Raw genomic sequence first — 19627 nt, 5'->3', positions numbered from 1 at the left:
TTCCTGGCAACGTGGGAAAGAAATCCTCGAATGAGCTGGGACTCAGTATCAAGGGCCTGAGAAAGCCTTCTCAACCAAAAGGGTGAAGAGAGAAATGAGACAAAAGAAAGGGTCAGTGGCTGAGAGATTTCAAACAGAGTCGAGCGATTATCCTGGAGGTTATTCTTAGACATTATATAGATATCACCTTTTTAAATTAAGGTGCATTAGGCTAGAGGGAAGTGCCTGAAACTGTAGAGCTGTGTTCCAGTAGCCATGTTTCCTGAAGATGATTGTATAATGATAAAGCTTTCGTAGTGTGACTGTGTGATTGTGAAAACCTTGTGTCTGATGCTCCTTTTATCTATGGTATAGACAGATCAGTAAAGCATATGGATTAAAAATAAATAAATAATAGGGGCAACAACAACAATGAAAAAGATGATCCAAAATATCCCATGCCCCTTATCACCCCTTATCACCCCTTATTATTTATTTATATTTTTCTCTTTATGTTATCACTTCTGCTCATACACTGGATTAAGGGAGTGTCAGTTACAAGGTTTAAACAATCACATGTTCACACCATGAAAATTGTATAGTTATACAGTCATCTTCAGGAATCAAGACTACTGGATTAGCTGAAACCCACCCGGCTGTCCTTCCTAGAGGGCTTTGTTACAGTAGGGCCAGGATGGAGTTTCTTCACCTTTGGGTTTGAGAGCAAAGAATGTCTCTGAGGAGGAAGTAGATGAGGAACATGTGATAATCACTTTAGTTCCAATAAAAGAGGAACTTCAAGAAGACCATCAAATGGAACCAAGTACTTCTCCTGCAGAAGTTAAACCAAAGAAGTCTAGGAAAAGGGATAAAGTTCCTCTTCCTCAATCCAAAGCTTGCTCAAAACCTAAAGTACCAGCACTTCCCTTGCCAACCATTTTGCCTCCAATTAATAAGGTACACCGGGACACTTTGCGGAAGTGGTGCCTGCATTTTAATTTGAGTACTGATGGCCCGAAAATAGAGGTTTATCTGAGACTCCAGCAACATGCTTACCCTGAGCAAAAACACAGGATATTCCTGATACACTGCGGAAGGCCAAGTTGGAGTCACATTCGAAAAATTGCAAGACAATGACCAAGACAGGAAAGGGTCAGAAAAAGGAGAAAGAAGAAATGACTAAAAAAATTGAAGTAATAACTTCTGCTCAGGAGGCAGTGTTAGCATCATGGACAAGAATTGCTGCAAGAGCAGTTCAGCCTAAGACTGTGAATTCATGTCCCATACCTACTTCTGTTGAGACCTTTTTGCTGCAAGCCTCAGGTGTCAGATGGTGTGTGGTCCATGGCAGAGTTCTCCCTGCAGACACAAAGGGTTGGGTTCACCTACAGTTCCATGCAGGTCAGGCCTGGGTACCTGACACTCCCAAGAGGATGATCTCTCTCTTTCTGTTACCAGCCTGCACTTTTGCATCAGCAGACGTAGAAGACAATATGTTGTGCCCAGAATGTGTGAAGAGGAACAAGAAGTTAATGAAAAGATTAATTTTAATTGGGAAGGAGAAGCGATCTGCTTTGAACACACCATCTCTATTTTTGGAAGGGCAATGTTTTAGTAAACAACAAATGACTAAGAGTCCATAGCTAAATTGGCTTGCATCCAGATGATTAATGTGCTGTATCCTAAACATCCTCAATGCTGCTTGCTTTTTTGAGTAAAAATGTGAATTTGTGGATTCTAGACTTTCGGTTTATCAAAAAGTGACTGCTACTGCTACTTTTTATGAATTGGGTTTAGTAAAAGGTAATCCTGTCCATGTCAATTAAAATTTTCTCCATGTGTTGGTTCCATAGAAATTACTGCTAGAGGAGAGCTCAAGTACAGGAAATGTATCCATAAATATTTTAACATTCTGTGTATAGCTATATAGAATACGTTTTTGCTATCTTAAAAATCTTTATGTGGGTATATCCACAATATTTAAAAACTATTTGGATATATTATGAAATATTTCTCATTGTAATATTCACACAGTTAACCTTGTTCAATCATATTGTGTGTGTGCATTTGTACAATGAAATTTCTACACGCGGATTTGTTGTTAAATAAAATTTGTGCAAGTGGAAAAAAAAAAGACTACTGGATTACAGTTCAACAGTTTCAGGTATTTTCTTCTACCTATTTTAATGTACTAGAAACTAAAAAGGAAAATCTATGTAATGTATATGAATAACCTCCAGAACTATCTTTCAACTCTATTTGAAACCTTTTAGCCACTGTTTCATTTCTTGTCCCCCTTTCGGGCATCCATGATGCCAGGGCCACCTTATCCCTGGGAGTCATGTCCCCCATTGCCAATGATATTTACACCCCTGGGAGTCATGTCCCACTTTTCGGGGAGGGTAATGAGAATAGTTGCAGAATTGGCTTAGAGAGAGAGGCTACATAAGAGCTACAAAAGAGGTTTTCTGGGCATGATTCTTAGGCATAATTATAAGTAGGTTAAGCTTCTCCTTTGCAGGAATAAGTTTCATAAGGGCAAGCCAGAAGATTGAAATCTTATCTTATTAAATTGGTAATCTCCAATGCTTATAAGAATATTAGGAATTCCCCAGGTGGGGCAGTTTAACATTTCCAAATTTTGGACTTTGAAAATACTTTTTTTATTTTCTGCCCAAATTACTCTGGTATATTTTGGGGTATCACATTAAGCTGTACAAAATAACAAGGTCTCATTCTCTGTTCCTCATTCCATGTGATTATGTTGTTTGAATAAAGTGATCATAGAGGTTAAATAGATATTGTGCTACAGAAAGTATAGATTTTGTACCAAATAATCCTCTCTTCTTTTGGTCTCACACAGAAGTTGAAGTTTTACAATACAGTTAATATCATCATCCTTTACCTTGTATTCTAATTTACATTAATACTAACCAGATCAGCTTCATTCATATCCCTAATTGAAGGTTGATCTCTTTTTCAGCTTTTTAAACAGTTCCTGTCGGGCGGGCCATGGTGACTCAGCAGGTAGCTTTCCCAACTGCCATGCCAGAGACCTGGGTTCGATTCCCAGTGCCTGCCCATGTAAAAATAAATAAATAAATAAAATAAAATAAATTAAGCACTTGCTGTATACATTAATGTTGACTTTCAGAGCTGCAGAACCCTAACTCTGAGTCTCCAGTGTCACACAGATACCCAAAGTTTCAGGGAAAAATGAGGTTATCAACAAAGAGCACTATGTCTGTTATAAGAGCTAATAATCTAGGAACATTTACAATAAGCCTTATTGAACATTCAGTACTCCTCAATTATCGATTGCCTATTCTCTGGCCATGTTCTATCCTCTGATAACCTATGCTCTTAAATCCAGTTCTCAGAGTTTGCACATTATAATTAGTCCATATTAGCAAAGCCTTACAATATTTGTGTTTTCCTTTTTGGCTTAATTCATGCAACACAATTTCCTAAGGTTCATTCACCTAGTTGCATGCCTCACAACTTCATTTCTTCTTGTAGCCGTGCAATATTGGATTGTATGTATACAATGCAGTTTGCCCTTCTGTTCGTTAGTCAGTGTACCCTTTGGCAGCCTCCTCCCATTGCAAGTAGTGAATACTGCTGCCATAAATACTAGTGTGTAAATGTCCATTCATGTCTCTGCTTTCACTTCTTCCAAGTATATACCAACTAACAGAGTTGCAGAATTTTATGGCAGCCCTGTATTTAACCTCCTGTGAAACCACCACACTGCCCTCCAGAGGGGCTGCACCATTCTACTTACCTGCCAACATTGAATAGGTACATCTCTCTCTCCACATTTTCTTCAGCATTGTATCTTTCTGTTTATTTTTAAACAGTTTATTCACATAGTATACAGTCCATCCTAAGTAAGCAATCAGTGGCTCCTGATACAATCGCATAGTTATGCATTCACCACCACAATCTGTTGAAGACATTTCTATTTCTTCCCCAAAGAAAGAAAGAAGAGGGGGAAAAAAAATGAAGATAAAAAAAATAAAAAGGAGAAACAACAACCCCAAGAATCCTGTGCCCCTCCCTTTTCTCCCCTCTTAATGATATTTAGCTTTGGTGTATTGCCTTTGGTTACAATTAAGGGAAGCATATTACAATGTTACTATTTACTATAGACCCTAGTTTGCATTGATTGTGTTTCTTCCATATGCCATCCCATTTTCAACACCTTGCAATATTGACGTTCCTTTTCTCTCCCTCATGAAAAAACTTCTGTATATTTGTGCGTTTAATAACCATTATTTCTCTTCCTAACTACATGTAGCGCTCCCTTTAGTATATCTTATAGAGCAGGTCTCTTGTTCACAAAATCTCTCAATATCTGTTTTTCTGAAAATATTTAAAGTTCTCCTTCACTTTGGAAGGACAGTTGTTCTGCATATAGAATTCTTAGTTGGGATTTTTCTCTTTCAGTCTCTCAAATATATCATACCACTGCCTTCTCACCCCCATGATTTCTGCTGAGAAATCTACATGCAGTCTTCTTGAGCTTCCCTTGTACGTGATAGATCACTTTTCTCTTTCTGCTCTCTGAATTCTCTCTTTGTCTTTGACATTTGACAGTCTGATTAGTGAGTGTATTGGAGTAGATCTGTTTGGATCTATTTGGTTTTGGACACACCGCAGTTCTTGGATCTGTAACTTTATGTCTTTCATAAGAGTTGGGAAATTTTCAGTGATTGTTTCTTCCATGATTCTTTCTTCCCCTTTTCCCTTCTCTTCTTCTTCTGGGACACCCATGACACTTATATTCATGCACTTTATGTTGTTATTCAGTTCTCTAAGACCCTGCTTATATTTTTCCATTCTTTTCCCTGTCTGTTCTTTTGTGTATATGATTTCGGATGTCCTGTTCACTAATCATTTCTTCTGCCTCTTCAAATCTGCTGTTGTACATCTCCATTGTGTTTTTTATCTCTTCTGTTGTGGCTTTCATTGCCATAAGTTCTGCTGTTTGTCTTTTCAAGCTTTCCATTCTTATATATTCATGCTTCCTGGTACGACTCATGATTTTGTACTCATGTCTAGACATCTGTTTTCTTTGATCAGTTTATTCTGGAGGTTGTTTTATGTCTTTTGTCTAGAGTTTTCTTGTTGGTTGTCTTTGTTCTGTATCTGTTCTTTGACATTCAGTTAAACTTATTCTAGACCTCTAGCATAGCTTCTGTTTAACTGGTGAGATTTTTTTTCAGCTCTTGTTTTTATGGTTCTTGCCCTGCCAATTTGGAATCTCTTTTTGAGGAGGGTCTCCCTAGATATAATCAACTGCAGTCAGATTTTCCCAGCCAAGACAGGCCCAGGTCTTAGGAGGAGGTTGTAATCAGTATTAGCTTTCCCTGAGGATGAGATCTAGCTTGTTGCCAGTCTTTCCTATGAACCCTCTTGACTCTGTGCTTTCCCTATACTGCTCAGCCGGTGGCACTTGTCAGCCTGTAGCTCCCTACCAGTGTAAAGTGGTGTGGTGTCTTTAATTCTCAGGAGACCCTGTCCCTATCAGATGTATGGTGGAGACAGAGGCTGAGGTTGAAGCTTGGCTTAATCTATTTCTGTTTTCCAGTCCCTGGTATCTAAATTATCTGAATAAGAGCTGCCACTTGTGCTGGACCCTATGCAACCTACCCCCTCCCTCTTTTTCTTGGGGAAGGCATTCCCTTTAGGGAATTCACTTTTTTGTCTGACTAATTACTTTGTTTCTCATGCATACCATAACTCCACCCTTGCCTGGGTCAGTGCTGACAATTAAAAATGCCTGGGGCATTCTTTAATGGGCTGCTTAGAATACTTAAATAAAAAAAATCCTTTTCAGAGCCAGTCCTAGCACCCCATGTCTCCTCCCCTGGCTTTGGTAATCAAGAACTGGAATTGGTACCTGACTCTATATGCCCCTATCCAGTATTGTGAACTCAGACAACTTCTTAAGCCTCTGTTTTGTTTGTTGTTGTTTTTTTTATGTTTATTTTTTTTCCATCAGCCACACCTCCTCTCTGCCAGGAGAGACCTCAAGTTTCCTTTTATGTTTGCTCCAGGTTTATCTGTCCTTGGATCTTATATTCAGCAGTCTGAATTTGTTGATTAAAACTGCAATTGCAACTTGGTTGAGCTACCTTCCCTTGCTCCTAACAGAGACTGCTTCTTTTTCCCAAGGGAAAGTGTCTCCAGGACAGTCTTCCATGCCAGTGGGGGAGGAGTGCCAGCCTCCATAGATTGGGTGACTTACAGTTCTGCACTGTGATCTTGTCCCTTCTGTCCATTCTAGACTGGTTTATGATGTGTGTCCAGTCATGGAAGTCCCCCAAACAGCTGTTCCAGAAGTTCCTGGCTATTTACAAGCTAACCTATAGGGCTAACTAAATTTCTTACCTCCCTATGCTGCCATCTTGTCCCACCTCCCTTTGCTTAAAGACAGTTTTAAAAAAGTGTTTGTCTGGTATTTCCAGAGTGTGGTAGTCCTCACTGTCTGTTTCTCATGTTTTATCTTAATCCTTGTAATTTTTTTTGCATGTTGAACATCTTAATAATTTAATGTGTTATCTCTGAAATTTAGTCGTTGAGGTGTCTTTTCCATCCATCTAGTGTTATGACAGTGGTTTCCTTGAATGCCAGGATCTAACAACAACAACAACAGAAAAAGAAAAAGCCCACTCTTCCCATTCTTTGCCTATTAGCCTATATGAGTCATCTACTTTGGAGTGTAACCTGTCTAACAGTGAGTCTAAAGACCTTCCCATGTTGAAGTATAGGGTCCTCCACAGACTGAGCATGTGTCTTGTCCTGGATATACATGCATGACCCTAGGAATCCCACTATTTTCAAAGATCTTAATGTCCCTTTTGCCCTAGGAATTAGTTTTTCCCGTTTCTCATGGGTACTATATTGCATATTTTAAAGCCAGTAATCCTTTGCACCAGCATGCTGCAATTTGACTCTTCTCCTATGGTGTTTTGACTTCCTTACAAGTCACTTCTCATGCAGGGCAAGTTCTAGGATGGTGAGCCTATAAGAAGTGCCCTTGTTTAGTCCTTTAGGTTGCCACCATAAAAATTGGCATAGACATGCATGAACCCTAGTGTTTGCACAGAGATTACTCTACTTCCTTCAGAACCAGGACCAGGGATATGTACTGGAGGTGTGAGAGGACTCTGCACCAAGCCTGGGATGGGTGGGGGAAGGGCCAGCAAGGGTGATATGAAGTATTCATATCATTTTTAAATTGATTGCCTTTCCTTGGTTTTGTACTCACCCAGTTACTGCAACCCTTTTGGTATGTGGAGTTCTGAAAAAGCTGCTTCTTCCAATTTCTGCTTGTGTTTTAATCCTCTCGGGGGTGGAGGACTGGTGTCAGAACCCTGGATTGTTTTAGTCAACCATCTTGGTGACCTGCCTGTGACAATTGTTTCTTTATATGAGCATCTCTACCACTAGATTGACTCCTAGGGGGGAAAAAGGCTTATCTGATTTACCTTTGTAATTTGTACAGCTTGGCGCAAATCTGGGCATATTTTTGGTTATAAATATATATTTTTTACATACCTAAATCAGGGTTTCTTAACCCACTGTAGTGATTTTCTAAGTGAGAAAATTCTTTCTTGTGGGTGACTGCCCTGTCCATTCTAGGATGTTCAGTAATATCCCTGAACTTTTTCTATGAGTGCCAGTGGAAACAGGGACGTCCCAGATTGGGATAGCCAAAAATGGCTACAGACATTGCCATTCACCCCTGGAAAGCAACATTGCCCCTGGTTGAGAACCACTGATCTAAATGAAAAGAATGTCTGGGATCTTTGAGTAGTGTTGACTTGCAAAAAGGGTATATGTTTATTTTTTAGGATGAGCCTGAATGGTAAAGCTGCAAGATCTCTCAAAGATGATGATGTATTTCCCAGGCCTTGTTATGTCTGGAACACTGAGTGATGGCTTAAGAACTTATAGGTTCCATGGCGGTGGCTGTGATGATCTTCCCAACTGTGCCAAGCCTTCACACAGAATACCAGAGAGAGCCCCTCCAGAGGTGGCTCTTGCTGCACCATGCAAACTGGCTGCTTAGCCTGGTACCATGCAGCAAAATCTCATTTCCGTACCCCAAAATATGCTTCTATGAGTCTCTTGATAAAGCAGGGACAAGTTCTGTTTGCTAATTTCCTTTTTCTGTTTCCAGATGTGTCACTGGAAACACATCGATCTTGGCAGGAACTGTGTTACAATCAATGTGTTGGAATTTTATTCTTCCCCAGTCCTGTTGTCATGATTTCCTAGCTCTCTAAGCAAGTCTAGCTCATTTTACCCATATGCTACTTGTAGTTGTGTCTATAGCATGTTCCAGTGAGAACATTTTGTTGTTTTTTCCATGAAGGGGTTAATCCTTCCCTGCTAACAATGCCTTCATTGGTAACAAGAGACATGAACTTGAGATTCCCTGTTTATTAGCTGTGTCACTTTGGACAGTGGATATAGCATCTTAGAGCCTGAGTGTAACATGAAGTGATCCACCTGTTGTATCTGCCTCCACAGGGAACAGAATAAGATAATCTGCATGGAAGGCTTAGTCTCCCTAGTATGTTACACAGTCAGCACACCTTTTGGACCCATGCGAACTCTGCACTGATGTCATTCATGGGCACTGGATTATAAGTTCACTTAAGGGAAACACTGTCCATCTTTTTCTCCCAGTATCTGGGACCTAGAAGGTGATGAATAAGTTACAAAGTCAGACTCTGTGATCCATTGCACTAGTAGTAGACAGGGAGATGGGACTTGTTATATGGCTTATGTGTCGCTTTACCGAATGTTTAGTAGGAGTCACAAACTTGGGTGCTTGAAGGGGTAGTACACACTTCTGACTCTGGCACATATGAAACAAGATGGAAGTTGGGGAGAAGGATCCATTGTAACTAAGAAGGGCATGCCAAGCCTAAAGACATTCATAGTCACATGTTTTGAAGTCTCTACAACAGCCTATTATATATATATATAGACTTAATTTGACTGATATATATATATATATATAATAATCAACAATTTGCAACTCCTGATTTACTGAGTCCCTAGGATAGACACTTTGACACAGGTGCTAGACACTGTCTATGAGGCACTCAGAGTCCAGCAGCAGGGAGGAAGAGGAAATGAGTAATGAGAAAATGAGAATATCTAAGACGCATTGAGAGCTCTGCCAAGTACTATTCTATTTCCTTTACAAATGATCGCTTGTATTTAATCCTCACAATATCCCAGCGTGATGTAGGAGATATTACTATTCTGGTTTTATAGATGAAGACAGTAAGACAAAAAGAGGTTGAGCAACTTGCCCAAGTTTATGAAGCCAGTTGCCAGCTAAGAATAAAATGTAACATGCTACATTCAGTAATGAACATGCAGAGGTCCCCTCTTTGATGTCATACTTCCACTCTTGCTGAGTGATCTTAAAATGTAATTCAGATCGTGCCCCTCGCCAGTCTTCCCATTGTTCTCACAGTAACATCCCCTCTCCAAGGAGGTCCTGCGTGATCTGTCTGCTGCTTCCCTTCCCAGCCTCTTCTGCCCCCTCACACTCTGTGCTCCAGCTACCCTTGCTTTTTCTCTGTTACTTAAATGAATAAGCTCTTTCTCACCTCCAGATCTTTGCAGTTACGCTCCCCATTTTCCCAGTCTCTCCTTCTGTGGGACTTTCATTCCTCAGCCTCAGCTCCAAGCTCTGCCCCAGAGGCCCTCCCTGCCCACCTGCCCACCTGCCCAAAGATAGCCTCCTGGTTTATTCTCTTCCTTGCCGTCCTGCTTATTTCCCTCCAGCATGTTGTTGGGTTGTTTGTTGGTCTTTGATTGTCTGACTCCCCTACTAAAACATGAGCTGTAAGAGCACAAGGAGTTTGTCTTGTTCACTGCTGCATCTCATTGCCTGGTAGAGTGGCCGACACAAGATAGACCCTTATTTGTAAAAAGAAAATAATAATAATAAGTGTTGACTGAATGAGGCAGCACATAGGAGAAATGATTAACGTCACAAACAGATTCAGCATCACGGAGATTGTGTCTTACCCAATGTCACACAGGTAAGAAAGGCACAATTGGGATTTGAACCCGGTGTGACAGAACCTTGCTTAAAAGTGATCATTTCCTCTCCACTGATCAAATGCTCTCCTAAATGCTTAACAGGAGCTATAAACCTTACATGTTGGGCCCCCGAAGCACCTTTGTCCTTACCTCCCAAATTCACTGCACACAAACCTCCATTCCCACTTTCTAGTAGCACTGACTTCATTGTTCCTTTGTCACACCACATTCTGTCTGTTCCTGGTACTCTCTCACGTTATCTTTCCGCAGCTGAAGCCCTCTGCCCTCCTGTGTCATATGGCTGCATTTTCATTATCCTTCAAGTTTCAATTTAAGATTTTGGAATCTTTCCCCAACCCCTGGACCAGATTAGATAACCCTCAAGTGCCCTTCATTGCATTTATCACAATTGTCATTGTATAATTATTTCTTTGATTTACTGTCTAATTCTGGCTCTTTTCTCCTGAACCCCAAGAACAGCAGCATGTTTGCATTATTCATCTCTGTATACCCAGGATCTAACCCTGGACCTGTGAGGTAGTAAGCACTAAGTAAATACTTGTGTAGTAAATAAGTAAATTAATGGATGAATGAACGAGTAAGCAAGTTAATAAAGAGTTCCTAAATATGCTTTTACTCAATTTCCCCCTCTGGGTAATCTCACCCAGGATAAGGCTTCCCTGGCCTAGGCAGGCCTTTGCTCTTAGTAGATCTCTGCCTTTGTCTAATAACGGAGAGAAGTTGAACCACAGATGTGCAAGGAACCTTGTGTTTCTCTTGTTACAACACAGGAAGGGGAAGAACTTTGGCTTTTACTATTACAAATAGTTCTAAAATTAGCCTTTTGGGGGTGGTCTTTGTTTACTGCTGCTTAAGGCCACTTTCCTTGGAGAAAGGTCAGGGGAAACTGAACAGGAGACAGGTGTTCACGAATTCAGTCCAGACTGTCCCGTGACACCATACCACGGGCCCTCATTTATAGTCTGTCTCCTTAGTAACTTCCGTTCTTCATCGCAGGTATTGGGGGACAGTTAAAGGGAGGGCTGTCAGAACTCTCTTGTTTCCTAAGGAGCCCTATGTTTTAATTTAATGATGTGTGTATACGAGAGCCCAGAACAAGATTCGGAGTTCTCGATCTTCGTGGTTGGGAGCCAGTTCTATATAGAAGTTCACCCAGAAGGTAGAAGTGTGGAGGGTGAAGATAAGCCCACCTTTGTCCTAATAACAACTACATTCTCCATCCATTAGTGCAGCTCTTCCCATCGGCCCGGCATTGTGCTAAGCAGTGGCCTGTACCACTCTAGACAGGCCCATTCGCAGTCATGGTAAGACTCTGACACAGCTTACTAGCTCATCTTCAGGTCTACTGTACTGCTTTACAGCCCAGGATGCGTAAACACTTGCTTTTTTTTAATAAAAGTATTTGAGTGCTTGTTTTGGCAACACATATACTAAAAAAAAAAAAAAAAAAAGTATGAGACCTAGAACTTCTTTGGTTCTAACCTTGCCAATCCAAGTACCTTAAATCGTTCTCTTTTCACTTGTATACACACACTTACAGGGATTTATATTATGCAACTGATGAAGTTTGTTGAAAAGGATCTGAAATTGAAATTGCAACTGCTAATACTAGTAAAAAATTTCATTTCTGCAGGGTTGGCGACCTGCTTAATGGCTGTGCAATTTTGAGTAAATTACTTAGTTTATCTAATTCTCAGTTTCTTGGACTGTTGTGAAGCAAACTCAGATATGTGTCAAAAGTACCTGATAGGATCCTGGGCTCTCTCAGAGGTGACACTATCCTTTCCTTTGATCATCATGGCTATCCCCCTATTTGAACACTGCCCTCTATTTCTTCCTCTCTCACTCTTTACTGGGATAACTCTTGCTTATATACTTTATTGAAATATATTTTTTTAATTAGAAAAAATTCAGGTTTACTTAAAAACCATACAGAAAATACAGAATTCCCATAAAATACCCCTCCTGCCATTAACAGTTTGCATTAGTGTGGTACCTTTGTTATAACTGATGAAAGAATGTTATTAAATTGTACTATTAACTACAGTCCATAGTTTACAAAGTCTGTGTTACACAGACCTATGTTTTGTTGTTTCAAAATTTGTATTATAGTAACATATATACAATCTAAAATTTCCCCTTTTAACCACATTCAAACGTATAATTCAGGGCTATTAATTACCTTCACAAAGTTGTGCTACTATCATCACTGTCCATTACCAAAACTTTTCCATTACCTCAAACAGAAGTTCTGTACCAATTCCTTGCTCATCTTTTAAATCTTTACTTCAGTGTTACTTCTCCGAAGAATCTTTTCCCGACCACTCTAAGTAAATTAGACTCCTCTTATTATGTGACTTCCTGGTACCGTGCACTTTTCTTACTTATGCTGATTGTCTATATGTTAAGTATCAGTGTCTCCTGCTTCACCCTGAGTTCAGGAGGGTAGATACCATGTTTATCTTATTTTGTTCTGTGACTGGCACAGAATAGGCATTCACCTTCACTGTAACTAAGGGCAACATTTAGTGACCTCTTTGTCACTAAATCAGACGCTTTTGTGTGCTCCTTTTTTCTTTTGATTGCGGAAGATTTCAAACACACACAACAGTAAAGAGCAGACTATTATGAAATCCCATGTACCCAATAATATAGTGACTGAAAACTTCGTTTCCTGCATTCCACTTCCTAAGGGATGGATCCAGTGACTGCTTTGGGGGAATAAGTAGGGAATATTTAATACATGTGAACACTGTTGTTATAAATGTACTCATATTCAGCCCACTCTGGAGATCATAGCTGTGTGCACCTATGCATGTGTGAGTGATTGCTGTAATTGACTGGTATGAGGGAGACATTTAAACTAAAATATTCTGGCTTATAATTTTTACATAAATATCACTAAAACATGAATACTTCAGGGCGGGCCGCGGTGGCTCAGCGGGCAAGAGTGCTTGCCTGCCATGCCGGAGGACCCCGGTTCGATTCCCGGCCCCAGCCCATGTAAAAAACAAACAAACAAACAAAATATAATAAAATAAGAAAATGTTTAAAGATGTTTCCCTTTCTTCCTCCCTTCCTTCCTTCCATCTTTCCTTCCTTCTCTGTCTTTCTTTCTAAAAAAAAAAAAAAAAAAAAAAAAAAACATGAATACTTCAGAAGGATCTCAATCTACACTGGTATTTATGCAGGAGGGAATAAAACTGAAGGTTTTGAGGGAATCTGGTCCAATTTAAAGACTGGTAAAAGCATCTCTGTATTAATGTAAAACCCACCCTTCTCATGTGGTCTCTGGCCCAGTCACAGAGATGTTGGAGTTTCAGGGGCAATTGTTGAATGTATTCATTTTCATACACTTTAATGAGCAGATTTCAGTAGAATTCTGTAGTACCTGTACATGTATGTTTATGTGATTATTCAAATGTGATAAGTTAAATTTTAGAAAAACGACTAGTAATAGCTATTGTTTATTGAGAGTTTACTGAGGTAAATTACTATGCTGTGATGTCCTTTGACTACACTATATCTACTTCTCACAACAAGATCTTAAGTTAGATATTATCCACCCCACCCCACCCCCACTTTAGATTTGAGAAAATAGAGAGGTTCAGAGTTGTCCAGGACCAATCACATGCCAAGTGGCATAGCTGGAATTTAAATCTAGGGCTTGCTTATTTCAAAAGCCTTTGCCTTTTCTGTAATACTATACAGCATCCTAAAGCATTCTTTCTGTTAGAGAAGTACCAATTGAGAACTGATTCAGCTCTCCCTTCTTTTCATTGTATAGCACACAGTGCTTTAAAAATTCTGCAAAAGTACCCAGCTCTAATGTTTAGGCGTATCATAGTTTTTTTTAAAATGATGAGCATTAGTGTTTGTCTTCTGGTTTAGAAAGATTTTTCAGGGTCAGATAATTATTAGGATAGTATTTCAGAACTTATTGAAAGCACCAAGGCCATCCCACTGATGTTCTTCTATTAAGCAGACAAGGCCCATATTGGTCCCTTATGGATGAGTTAACAGTAGAAGGGAAACCAGAAGTTTTGCATGTGTTTGGCAGCTGTCAGTTAATTGCCTAAATTGTAACTTTTCAACATTAAGAATTTTGTGAAAAAATACAATAAGACTATAATAAATTTGGTCTGATTTATTCCAGTTGAGGAGAAACTATAAGAAATTTGGTCTGATTTATTCCAGTTAAGGAGGGAAATCTTTAGGAAATGAATTTATTTTCAGTGAAAGACAATATCTTTTGCTTTACATTTAGAGATTTACATATTGTGAATCAAAATACCTTTTCAAGTTTTCTTTCTTTTTACTTCCCTAACCTACTTTTTGTTTAAATTAAGCCTGACCATTTCCAGTTCCTAGGCATGATTCAGCTGCCCATACTTCTGTGTCTTTGTTTATGCTGTCCCTCAACCCCATCTCTAACATTTACCATCATATGGATTTTAATGTCCACCTTATAATCTGCTTCTTTCTCAAACATTTTTAGAGCATTTGACAGCAAACGAGATATTATCTTACTATTCTTTGTTACCACATGGCAGTTTGTATTTCTTTAAAGGTAATCATTATATCTCACATCACTCATTTTATCTCTTCTGATAGACTGAAGACTGGGTACTATGTCCTGTCCCCACCCCACCTTGCACAGAATTTGCAACGACTCATTATATTAGATTAAAATGAATTTTAAAAGGAAGCTTTTGTGCTTTTATTTAATAAGACCATAAATTAGGCCCAACTGTTCATGGATTTGACATTCTCAGAAAAGTTTAGTTTTCAATATTATTCCTTTTTTGAGATCAAAGAGCATGACTTTACAGTAAATGAAACAAATCATTGAATCTTTGAACTAGAATAGTATTAATAATAGAACAGTAGAAATCATTTATTTAATCCATTCCTTTCTCTCCAGGCCAGACTAGTTCCTTAGTCATCTTACCTGACTGGGCTCTCCTTTTCTCTCTCTCTTTTTTTTTTTTTTTAACATGGGCAAGCAGCGGGAAACAAACCCAGGTCTCCTGCATGGCAGGCGAGAACTCTGCCTGCTGAGCCACCATGACAAGCCCTCTCGTTTTTTTAAAGGGCCCTTAAAGAGGACCATTATCTTCTCCCATACCAACTCATCATGTCTTCTAGCTCTGTAAGTTAGACAGTTTTCCCTCAGTTAACCCAAACCCTCCCTTACTGGAATTTATGCTCATTGCCTTCATAGAAATGAAAAACAGCTGCTCTCAATTGAAAATGTTTTTCTTCCTAAAGATGGTTATTCAATCATTCCATATCCTCTTCCCTTGCTGTAATTCTCCCTTCCATCTTTCATTCCTTTTTCTTCTCCATTTCCAAACCATTTAATGCCACTCTCTCAACTTATTGGTCTTTTGCCTAAAAAAACTCAGGTTAGGAATGATTAGTAAGTGACTGTTGATTTCAGGTGTAACTAGAAATATGCCTCACACCATTAAAATCAGTCAATCCAGCCAGGCCAGTGAGTAACTGGATTCCTGTAACCCCAAGTGATATATGGTAGTATCTTTTTAAGCCGCCATCAGCCATTCCCATCTCAGTTTCTCCAGTTGCTTAATTTATAAGACATGATTTATTTGTTATAAACTCCTTTGCAAGGTTCAAAAGAAACAAATTATGCACAGGGGAAATAGAATGAATTTAGGCCTTGCTTTTTTTTCTTTCAGGAATGGTTTATAAATAAGCTTTAAGAATGCTTGCAATTAGAAAAACACATGGTAATTCCAAAGGAGGAGAAAAGGAACATGGTACACTTTAAGTTCACTTTTACCTTTTGTATGCCTTCTCAATTAAGAAAACCCACTAGCTCCTTCTTGTTGGTTATTTAAAAGAATAGCAAGCCGGAAGCTTTCTTTCTCCATTTAGTTTATCAAGGATATTGACTTGAGCAGAGGTCTCTGATCCTTTATTTATTTATTTATTTATTTGGTCTTTTGTTTTTCTGGAATACACAGTCTGGGAATCGAATGTGGGTCTCCCACATGAAACAGCATTCCACCACTGAACTACCCATGCACCCCCTTTTGTTTTTAGTATGAACTCATTTAAAAACTCAAAATATGGACTGAGTTGCCATTTAGTGGTCCAGTTCAACACAAAGCAGATTTTGTATGTAAGAATGAAATGAGTATTTATGTAGTTGTAGGTTAAAGAACATCAGCAATAGACATAGAGTCAGCAAACATTGATTCAACAAAAACTGATTAAACATCTACTATGAGTCATCTTTACTGGGTAGCCAAAGATGCAGAATGCACCATCCGTGCTGCTAATGCACAATCTAGTGTGGGAGAGAGAAAGACAGTTCATCAGACAATCATAATACAATAGGTGTTGCAATAGGGGATGATGGAAGCACAGTAGAGGGCAAATGTGCCCTTGGGTGGATCCCTAAAGAAATTCACATCTGAACATGATCAAGAGAAAGGCAAAGGTGTTTTAAGAAGGGAAGTGCATGGCAAACACAGAAGTGAGTGGGAGGGCTGCACATTCAGGACACTTCATGTTTGTTTTGGCCAGAGAAGAGGCGAACACTGAATGATTTAACACTCTTTACCCTAGGTTCTATAGAATGCCTGCCTTAGGCATCTTTTTCATTTTTCTCCAGTATATGTTTAACAAGGTTTCTAGAACCTCCACAGAATTGTTTTCTCTAGCTTTCCCTTCTTCCATAGAACTTTGTGTATTTGTATTAAAATCTCCCTTACATTGCTTTGTGTTAAAATCTTTCTTACATTGCTTTGTGTGTTTTCCCCATAGATCTGTCTTACTTTGTACTTGAGCTACTCAAGAAAAGAGATCTAGTACTCACTTATATATCCCATGCCCATCGCTGACAAAACTGTTTAGGAATTAATCATTCCATGAATGAAGGGAATATTATGAGTGATTTTGCTCCTGACTGTGCAGAGGGGTATAGTTTGGGTTCCAGCATTGTTTTGCACGTTCAAGATATGAACCAAGAATTTGGTTTTCAAGTCAATTTTATGTTGAAAATGGGTTGCTTAAGTTATTGCTTCATTTAGGTCTGGTAATGACAGTAGAGCTGAAAACCCACCTCATTTCTTAGTGTTGTTTTGGGGGATTGGAATGGATTTTTATCATGGTAATTGTTATACAGTGTATACATATGTCAAATTCATCAAATAGTACACTTTAAATATGTAAAGTTTATTGTCTGTCAGTTACTGTTTTAAAAATTTGTTCCAGATTAAAGGAGGATATATAGATATTTTCTTATGCAACAATTGGTAAAATAGAAATAAGGCCTGTGGATTAGATAATAATATTGGTTCAATGTTAATTTCCCGATTTTCATACTATTATAAGAGATATGCTTGTTTTTAGGAAATGGACACTGTGGTACAGGAATATCATATCTGGGACAAGGTTCAAGATAGAGACAGAAAGCAGGGGGAAGAGAGAGCGAAATGCAGCAACATGATAAAAAGTTATTTGGGTAATGTGGATGGAATATTTGTGGGCTTTTCTGTAGTAATCTTGTAACTTTTCTGTAAGTCTGAACTTATGTCAAAATTAAAGGTAGTTTTTAAAAATAAAGACATGGTATTTAGGATATTAGGACCAACAGCCAAGATATTCATTCATCCATCAACACTTTTTTTCCCCACACTGATGGAACTTGCTTGTCATAGCTACAAATATAAACCACAAACCAACATCTAAATTTATGGACCTGATTATTTGAATTGCAGATATATTCTGTTTTCATTTAACTAACAAATATTTATTGAGCATCTATCACTGTGTCAAGCCCAGCCAGTTAACTAGAGTTCCCTTGGCAGAGTCTCAAAATGAGTTTTCATTTGAACATCTCTCTTTCTTTGGTATTTTATCTCGTAGAAGTGGCTATAGATAATGATGATACTGCTGCTGATGACAACAATGATAACAAAAAATGAGCTACCTTTAATTGGCATGTGCTAGATATTAGGCACTGTGCTACATACTTTATGTTAATTAACTCACTAATCATTTAATGAGTTTGTGAATTAATTCCTTAACAGATGAATAAACTGAGACTCAGGAAGAATATCTCACCCACTAGTAAATGATGCCATCATACGTCTGTTTGAGCCAAAACCTGTATTCTGTATATGCGCAGTAAAGCCCTCCTGACAGCAGCAGTAAAATCAAAAGATCTTAAGAGGTCAGTTATTCCATCTCCCATCTTGAGGCAGGATCTCACTTAAACTGAATGCCTCAACACACTCTGTTGGGAAGGTATTCCCCACCTTTGTCCACCTGGTGAATTTCTGCTCATTCTTTAGTACTCAAATGAAGCTTTTCCTTTTACTTGAATCTTCCTTAATCATTCCAGGCTGCTCCCTCTTTTATTACCTTAAATAGCTTATATTTCATTCTTGCAATTTACCGCTCATGTAGAGAGTATGTTCCCAGAGGCAGGAAGTTTGTTTAATGGCTAAGAAAATGGACTCTGGAGTCAGAATATTTGGGTTCAAATCCTAATTCTAACTCTTCTTAGCTGGATGAACTTGAGATACTTTTCTTCTCTGATACACTTTTGGCTCCTTGGGGCTGGAAAGATGATAGATACTATGGATAATTTAAAATTTCCATGTCTTCACATTAATAAAAATGTCTGCTTTCTGAAGAGCTGACATGCTCTTCCTATCTGACTCTATGAACACTTAAGTCCCTAGTCAATTTCTGGATCTTGATCCTTGAATGAAATGGAGAACCTAGTTTTAAGGCCATTTTTCTGTTTGTTCCTTTTCCTTTCCTTCTTTTTTTGCATGAGCAGGCACTGGGAATTGAACCCTGGTCTCCAGCATGGCAGATGAGAGCTCTCCCTACTGAGCCACCGTAGCCTGACCCCTTCCTTCCTTTCTTAGAGACATTATGTCTTGAAAGTTATGAAAATTTCAGGCAAATGCTTGTAGTTCACCAACTTTTTCTTTTAGTGTTTTTGTCTACTTGTGTTAGTTGGAAAGTTTTAATTGGGCACTCTCCCTTCTGCCAGAGGGATATTGTTAGAATTCTGAGCCCTGAGAGGTAAATAAGGAGGCAGCTCCTTGGGTTCTGGAGTGGTTGGTATCATCACTAAGAAGGGCACTAACATCCCCATGGTGGCCCCACTTATCATCATGGCAGTCCTCACAGCGGCAACCTCAGTCACCTGGAACACCATGAATCCTGACGAAGGAAGGTCAGGGTGCAGGAAAGGCAGCTTCCCATGTTTGTGCATTTTGCACAGTTTGCTTCAGATGGAATCACTGAGCAAAATCAAATGTAGCAAATTTGAATAATTTAGTGTACGGGAAATCACTACACCTTTCAATACCTCTTATAGCTAACAATGTTTCATTAAAGATAAAGGTAAAGAATATTCATTGAGTACCTACAATATGTACTTTATTAAACTGTGGCATTTGTATAGCTTGTTTAATTGTTGTTATTACTGTGAATATTTGTAAAGATGATCCTAGCTTATTAAGGAAAGATTTATTTTATAATTTGTTCATGTATT

At 38.8% G+C, this 19627-nt stretch overlaps 1 protein-coding gene and 1 pseudogene across 16 annotated transcripts in view; both read left to right on the top strand.

Moving 5' to 3' along the window:
• LOC143654390 (developmental pluripotency-associated protein 2 pseudogene) overlaps positions 1 to 7114 on the top strand; it is a 42522-nt pseudogene extending 35408 nt beyond the window's left edge.
• The window catches only part of FGGY (FGGY carbohydrate kinase domain containing), a 515661-nt gene that overhangs the window by 187215 nt on the left and 308819 nt on the right, over positions 1 to 19627 (top strand). The gene's annotated exons all lie outside the window — the stretch shown is intronic.

This window comes from Tamandua tetradactyla, chromosome 2, assembly GCF_023851605.1.
Source record: "Tamandua tetradactyla isolate mTamTet1 chromosome 2, mTamTet1.pri, whole genome shotgun sequence".
Classification (NCBI taxonomy): Eukaryota; Metazoa; Chordata; class Mammalia; order Pilosa; family Myrmecophagidae; genus Tamandua; species Tamandua tetradactyla.
The sequence above is the reverse complement of the archived record's forward strand: the minus strand, read 5'-3'. Positions and strand labels throughout refer to the sequence as shown.